The 8,281-nt window shown below is 37.9% G+C and overlaps 1 long non-coding RNA gene across 1 annotated transcript; it reads left to right on the plus strand.

Annotated features, from left to right (window-relative positions):
• Positions 1–328: 328 nt before the first annotated feature.
• On the plus strand, positions 329–2,474 carry LOC116692850 (uncharacterized). The gene is made up of 2 exons (XR_004332798.1): positions 329–368; positions 2,362–2,474. It is a non-coding gene; the product is annotated as an uncharacterized LOC116692850 (long non-coding RNA).
• The last annotated feature ends 5,807 nt before the right edge of the window (positions 2,475–8,281 follow it).

The following is an 8,281-nucleotide window of genomic DNA, read 5'->3' on the forward strand; positions in this document are numbered from 1 at the left end:
TTAAAGACGTTCTTCGACCCCCAAGCCGTCTCGCCAGGACCAAAACACAACCGTAAGTTGGACTTTCTTTGTCTTTATTGTGATTGACTAAAGAGAATTCTACTATCTGTCACACCGCAACGTTTTTAATTGTGTGTGGGTGTGTGTCTCTCGATTTATATTTAGTAACGTAAGTGTTGTTGCCCAGTGGCGTTTTTAATAGTATAGAATACAATTTGGTACGTCCCAATCATAGACCGTTAATATTATATAACATTATATATATATATATATATATATATATATATATATATAGAGAGAGAGAGAGACACACACACACACACACACACACACACACACACACACACACACACACACACACACACACAGTCTATGGTCCCAATAGAGGCGTCATCAGACCGGAAGTTGCCATATTGGAGATACTCCGCATCACAACAAAGCACTGAAGTAGATCCCTAACGTCAAGGAAAATGGGTAATTATTGCCGTGTTTTAGGTTGTACCAATAGGTCAGACTGAGAAAAAAAACGTTCAAAATATTATTGACTTTCAAAAGTTATTCAAAACCAGGGAGAAGAATGCCAGAAGTTATCAGAGAAAAGAAGGCGCTTGTGGTTGGCAAAGCTCAAACTCACTCAGATAGTGAACAGTGTAGATAGCAAACTCGGGCTCTTTGAGATGAAATAAAACAACGATTGAGAGTCACTTGGCTACACCTTGAGTATTGCAAGGATATCATACAGTTAAGGTTAGGTTGATTAAAGATGTTATTGCATTACTTACTTTGGCCTTCACAACACAACGGTTGTTAATGACTTGGTACAGCGTCTCCCTCACCCATCCACACACCGTCGGGTTATAGGCCCTAACCTTTTGTAGGATTTAAGGTCTGCAGCTGTGTATGGGCTCGGCAAGAAAAGCAGGTAGTTGACTATATCGGGATATGCAACTGAAGGAAGAATCACCGGGTCGTCATGGATCCATGAAGACAGAGCCAACTCGTAGGGATCTGCACCGCTAATAAACTTTAATTTCTCGAAATATCTCGCCTTTTCTTGTGGTCCAAGTCCTTCCCTAAATGCCTATGCATCTTGGACACTTGTCTGTTGTTTAGATATGGCTACGTTCACTTAAAGTATCCAAAGTGCACAATAATCCACTGTACTCCGTTCAGTTGTTTACACTGAGTTCCTCCAATATGGCCGCGCATCCGGGTTACTGCCCAGAACGTCACGTCGGTGAAAACTCTCTATACGTAGGATGTCAAATGCATTATGTTGAAAATAAAATTTAGTGAAAGTATGGGGGGGTCACACTATTCCACTGATCGACAGGTGGCGGTAACATCTAAGATATGCTGCAATCTGCCAGCAAAGTCAGGGAAGAAAAAAACACACACACTTTCTGTCAACCCTTCAGGCTGTTGTGTTTTCCATCCAGTATTTGTTATATCAAAGTTGTGAAATAATCAGACATCAACGAAACATAAAAAAATGTAGTTTTAAAATATCAACTCTATTTAACTTCTTAGACCCCCATATTTTGTCTGTCCACCCTACCTGTCTTTGCTAGTTTATTGTGGTCGACATCAATCTCTGTCAGTCTCTAACAGTTTATCTGTGTCTGTGCGTGTCAGCTTCAATCAGCTTCGCCAAATCTAGTAGAGCATTTCATCTTGACAACAATGAGGGAGAGCGATCCCTGGATACTTAATACACTCAGCCAACATCAGTCCTTACGCTCAGAGGAAGTTTGTACTTCTCTCAAGTTACATCTGGGATGGATCTACCTTGTATAAGCTCTCTGTTTGTAACTTCCAAGAACTTGAACTCAAAGGCATCACATGTTCCTCACATTTATAAAAAAAAAAAAAAAAGCTGCTCTCCCAGGAAGTAATCCGCCCCCGAAGTAACAAAAATAATTGTAGAAGACCGTTGACGTTTGTGTTGTTGTAATTTCTTCCTCCCCCTCACTCTTCCTCCCCCTCAAGCAAACAGGCCATGACTCAAGCTACACTGAGCTTCATGGCTGCCATATAGCCTAGGGGGGGACAAGGAACATATTGCTCTCCCAGCCTAACACTTCCAGGATTAAACATTAATTCACAGGGCTCTGAAACTTTAATATCTGGGCATGTGTGAGTGAGTTATTTTACTTCAGCTCACACTTGGCATGTAGGTTTGAGGATAAAACAATTATTTTGTCTGACATTTGCTTAGTGCAGTAAATATCGGAGTAGTACAGACTAGGGTTGGGTACCGACCGAATTACATCGGTACTACCGAGGACCAATTCACTTTAAATCACATGGTACCAAATTTCGGTACCTAGCTTATCTACGGAGCTCCGACACGCGCCCGAGGAGGTGCGGACGGAGTAAACTTGAGCAAACTATGTCGGCTCTGCGGTTTTGTTGAAGTCACAGTGAGTCATGGCAATGCCGATAAATTGGTTTCAGGTATAGTTACAGTTTTTCAAAACTTATTATACTTATATACTTATTATTAAACTTATATGACATTAATAGCGAGCCGAAAGCAGTCGCGGTGCTGTTGACGTTACACTTCCTCTGAGACAACAAGGCACATCAGTGGTTTCTATGCCCTGGGCACTGACTGACAGGCTACAGCAACAAGGAAAATCAAAGTGCTGTACATGAAACATTAAAGAGCCATTAAAAACGGTCATGATGGACATAAAACAGGCTAAAAAAGAGTAATATACAAGAATAAAAGTTACAGTGAGTAAGAAATGAATAATTATTCAATTTAATAGATTATAGGGAGGAGTTTTGAAGGGGGGAGAGAGGGGTTTTATTGTTTTTGTTTAATTTCTTTAGAGTGTAAAATATTCTAAATAAATAACAATGGTCTAAGTAAATAAGATAAATAGGTTTAGAATTAATTTTACAACTGAAATCCTTTTTTTGTAATTACGGGAAAGTACCAAAAAAACGGTACCATTAGGTACCGGAACTGAATTTCTGGTACCGGTATCGGTAGCGATAAAAATGTGAAAGGTACTCAACCCTAGTAGACATTTTTTATGTAGCTATTAATAGACTGTGATATTGATACTGGTTGGTTTCTAATAAAACATGGAAATTAAGAGGATCCGTGTGCGGGACTTGAAAGACACCTCGGGCATAGCTGTTTATGTATTTATCTAAATTAAAATGTTGCAGGTTTGATTCTCACAATATTTGCGACAGTCCTCACAAAAAAGGTCAGCTAAATTCTATCTAAACTAGAAGTGCACACTCTGAGTGTGATTATTCCGACACCACATAAATGCAGCACAAACGCACTTGCAATGTTAACTGATGTGAAAAATAATTTGTGCATCCACCCCGTGATTAGGATGCACTCCAAGATCCATTGGGTTCTTCATTGGCCCATGCTTCACCCTTTCACAAAGTTTCAGGAAATTTGGGCATTTAGTTTTTTCAGTAATCCTGTTGACAGACAAACCAAATAACTTTCATGTGCTTGTCCAACTGTATCATTGTCATAACCCTCACAGTATTTCTACTGTATTGCATACTTCTTGATTATGTCTCTAACATAATAGACATGTAAGTTATCATAATTGATGTAGATGGATTCAGTTTCAGCTGTTGCTGTAACAGTCTTTTTACTCAGTACTTGAGTAAAATTTTGAATTACTTGTACATCACCTACGTATTTCCATTTTTGTTACTTTAGAATAGTACTCAATACAATTTTTAAAGGGAAATATTGTACTTTTTACTTAATTACATTTATCTGACAGCTTGAGTTCCTAGTTTCTTTGCAGATGTAAATGTTAAAATAAAACTTAATTGTTTAATATTGTGTCATTTTTACTTTTACTTAATTAAGTAAAGGTCATCAAGGATACAGAATTGTTTAATTAAATAAGATAAAAGTAAATTATACAGTTCAATGCAATATACATAAACTCTGCTTTGATAGGCTTAACATATTAAAATATTAATGGTATTATCCTGTTAAAATGACCAAAGATTTTTGTCAACTTTCTCAACATCTTATTACTAAACACAATGAATGTTGAAAGAATTCCCCTAAACCACGAAAACACACACATACCTCTGCATAAATACTTGTATTTGTGCAAATCTTTGAAACCCTCAGGAAAGCCAAATGCTTTTTCAATATTCTGTATGTTGTTCCATTTTTTAAGGATGGAATACTTTATTTTGTTTTTGTAAATATGCAAAACTATTACCACAAATAACATTTTCCCGTAGGCGTCAAATTCTGAAAAATGAGACCACCGATTCTCTAAACAATTCCTTCAGAGGATCAAGTCTAATTGAGTTTCGTCCTGTTATAGGTGTAAAGCAATGCTGCCGGCTCTTTTCTCTTTCTCTCTTTCTGTCTGTGCATCTGTGGTCAGTCTTCTGTTCATTTCTACTACACCTGTGGAAATAATAAATAATTGCAGTTGAGGTAACGGAGCAGAAAAAAGGAAGAGAGGAGTGGACAGCAGGGGAATTATGCAATTATGTAACAATTCAAAATATAATGGAATATACGGCAGTATTGCAAGAGGCTTCACCATCATACAATACCTAGGCCTACTACATTTGATGCAAAAGTCCAGTTTTTTTCCGTTAATATGAACAGGACTTTTTGTTGCTCTTAAGTTGAAAAATTTCAGAGTGTCTGACATGAACTTCATTACTGTTGTAGCATATTTGTACAATAATACAATTGTGTTATGAATACAACACGTTATGAGGTGTAATTTGTTTCTATTTTGAATTACTACATTCAATTTGATCAATACATTTGTGATGTTGAATTAAACACAGGAGTGTAATGGACCCTCACGGTTTGGCGTGCATTTGAAGCTGCCTCTGCAGCTTTTCAGGGAGTCTGGTCAGTGCCAGTCAAGCAGTCGCAACTAGTTTTTCACCCGTACTTCTGTCAGCAGTGGTTTCTTGCTGCGGCGCCGGTCCCCAGAGCAGCATGGTCACCGGGAGAGTCCGGTACAGCCTGACTCTGCAAACGGAGATGCCATTAGCGCGAAGTTTGCAACAGAGCGTTCAGTCCAAACAATGCAGCGACAGCCACATGTGTAAAATATAGCAGCTGTGGATGAGGGAGAGAGTTGCATTTGGCGCTAGTGATTTTCCTTTCGGTGTCAAAATTATTTTGTGGTGGGGCGGACTCTAGTTCACCCAGTGGGAGCGTTCGCCCTATGCTGGCTGAATCCGACCTGCGGCCCTTTGCTGCGTGTCATCCCCCATCTCTCTCCCCCTTTCATGTGTATCCACTGTCACTATGATAAAGGGAAAAGCCCCCAAAAATAATCTTTAAAAAAATATCTATATCTTTTGTGGTGCTACAGAGATCCCCGGACTACAAGTTGTATTCTACAGACTTAAAGTGCTCATATTATGCTTTTTGGATTTTTTGTTGTTAGATACCTTTTTCGTGCATGTTATAGATGTACAAAGTGAAAAACCCAGAGTCCACCCCAAAGGGACTTACCTTCTCCAACAGAAAACACTCTTTACAAACTGCTCCAAACAGCTCTATCTTAGTCCAGCCTTTACTTCCGTGTTGAGCGTGCGTCACATTGTAACACACATTGTAACACACATTGTAATGCTCCCTTAGCTGCTAGCATGGCATGCCCTCATACTCTTCTGACTGGCATGCAGTGCTGACCTAGGTACTGCGCATTTACGACTCCCAACAAAGATGGAACAGAAGCGATGACTCACTCTGTTACTAAAACAGAGAGAAATGCAGCAATGTGCAGTACAACAAATATATATATATATAAAATATATAAAATATATATATATATATATTTTAATTAAACCATGTAGTCCAATTCTGATATAACCTTTTAATACAATTACAAACCTGAAAATCAGCACAATATGAGCACTTGTAATATGAGATGTATTATATGAGAAAAAAGCATTGTTTGGTAGAGATCCTCTCAATAATCACACCATGATCATTTGAATATATTTTCAAAGAATGTTTATTCAATGAAAATAAGAATGATGCAAAAAGGATAATCCCCTCCAATGTGTTGAATTATATCATAATTGCAAAATCAGTCCAAATAATCGCCATTAGATATTATTAATTGGATATCCTAACATGGCAACCCTTGGAAACGTTGCAGTTTGGGCTAAAATAGTCTCGCAATGCCACAATCTCCACAGCGTTGTTGAGCGAGCTCTTACTATTCCACACACTCTGGAATAGGAGACAAAAAGCTATTGCGATAAGTATTGCGATTCTAGAGGTATTTGGATAATGTTGAGTATATTTTTCTTTTCCTTCTTTGACAAAAAACAAAAGTTAAAAACTACACTTCTACAGACAATATATTATGAGACATTCCAAAAAAAACCAATTGTTTTCGAAAAAGAATGTACGTCACATGTTAGTCAGTCAGTCTGACATTTATTTAATTTGTAAAGAAGTACATAACATGTATTTTCTGCATTTTCTACTTTCCTCTTTGTTTTGTTGGAAACTGATATGCTGTAGTCGCCTTGAGCGGTACCGTGTAAACAGAAAATATTTAAGGGAATCGTTGATATAAAACAAATAATAAAAATATTGATTGTAGGGAAATCACAATACATAGGATTTTCAATGTTGTTCCCCACCCCTTTTTGTCAGTCTCCGGGACCTGTGTGTATCTCAGTATGACCCTTGCACTGATTGTAAATTATCAAGAGTCATTTTGTCATTTTATTTTTTCTAAAGAGGGAAATATAATATGATTTTTTTATATATATATATGATTTTTTATATATATAATATATATAAAATATGAAAAATATGATTGTCAAAGAGGTAGATATAATTATAGCAATAATGATAGAACTGGCAGAAAGTAGAGAAAAATAACCGGAACATTAAAAACTACTAAAAAATTGTCAAACAATGAAGCTTTCTACCTGAATGAAGAGTCTCTAATTCTCTGGCGTAATTTAAAGATGGATGAAACTGGTTGAGGTGACCTTGCTGTTGATTGCTTCATAATGATGAAATGAGAAAAGGGTTTCAGTCAGGCAGTGATGTGAATATACAGAGCGCCCTGTGCAAGGTGTCTCACATCACAGCAAATATACAATCACACAAAAAACTGTTTTACCCTTTATAACCCTTCACTTGATTCAGCTGATGACAGTCTACGGCAAATGTAGTTGTAGTGTTTACCAGACAGAATGCGAACACAAGATTTCTCTCACTCAAACACTCATTTGGTCTCCTTCCATCATTCGGCCTTTCTAAAATGATGACACTGCCACACAAACGCCTCTAAATAATGAAAATGTGCTCACAGGGTCAACCACCTCCTTAGCTCAACCCATTTCCTGTCAGTCAATACCGTGCGGGAGTGGAGAGGGAGAGTGGGGATGTGGAGACATCGCCCTCCCTCTCCTTCCCGGAGGTTTTAATGCAGCTGGCCCTGCAGTGGAGTAGCCAAGCCAGGGAAACCGTAGACCTGTCAGGTCCCTCTGTGCTGTGGCCTTGGAGCCTTCTAATTCATCTTGCCTACCTAATCTTTATTGCATGCTTTGGCTCTCACCTGCAACAGTCTCCCCACCCCTGCCTTCTTTTTTCTCAGCCTGCCTGAATTTTTCACAAGTGTTTTTTCCCCTTAACTGCATAAATGCTTACACGAGAATGACAATTTTGGGGGATGGTGACTTTAACTGTAGGCTAACATTTTCCCATTTTTTTCCTTATTCTCATACGGGACATGATTCCAAATGTGTTAGGCCTACTTGCATTGCTCATTTGTGTTCATCTGTGTGTGAGTGTCTCTATATAGTGTCTAGTCGTGTAGGGAACAAGGCTGATCAGTCTCTTCAGTGAATCTTCACACATTCCCATGCAGAGCTCTCTGTGGGCTCGTCAGCCATCTCAGTATGTCTGCGTACAGTTAAGATTAGTTAAGATTCAGAAAATGTCACGATTTGATCCAATATTGATCTTTGATTCAACAATATCTCGATTTAAAACAAAAAACAATTCAGTATTTAAATGTTGTGACTTTTCCCATGTATGTATGTATGTATGTATGTATGTATGTATGTATGTATGTATGTATGTATGTATATTATCCACGTGGATTTATTTATTATTTTAACTTCCTGTTATGATGTATGTTGTGTGTAATGTCCGTAAGTTACTGGGACCTTGAATTATTTCCCCTTGGGATCAATAAAGTATCTATCCATCTATCTACTATCTATCTATCTATCTATCTATCTATCTATCTATCTATCTATCTAT

Source organism: Etheostoma spectabile, chromosome 7, assembly GCF_008692095.1.
Source record: "Etheostoma spectabile isolate EspeVRDwgs_2016 chromosome 7, UIUC_Espe_1.0, whole genome shotgun sequence".
NCBI classification, from domain to species: Eukaryota; Metazoa; Chordata; class Actinopteri; order Perciformes; family Percidae; genus Etheostoma; species Etheostoma spectabile.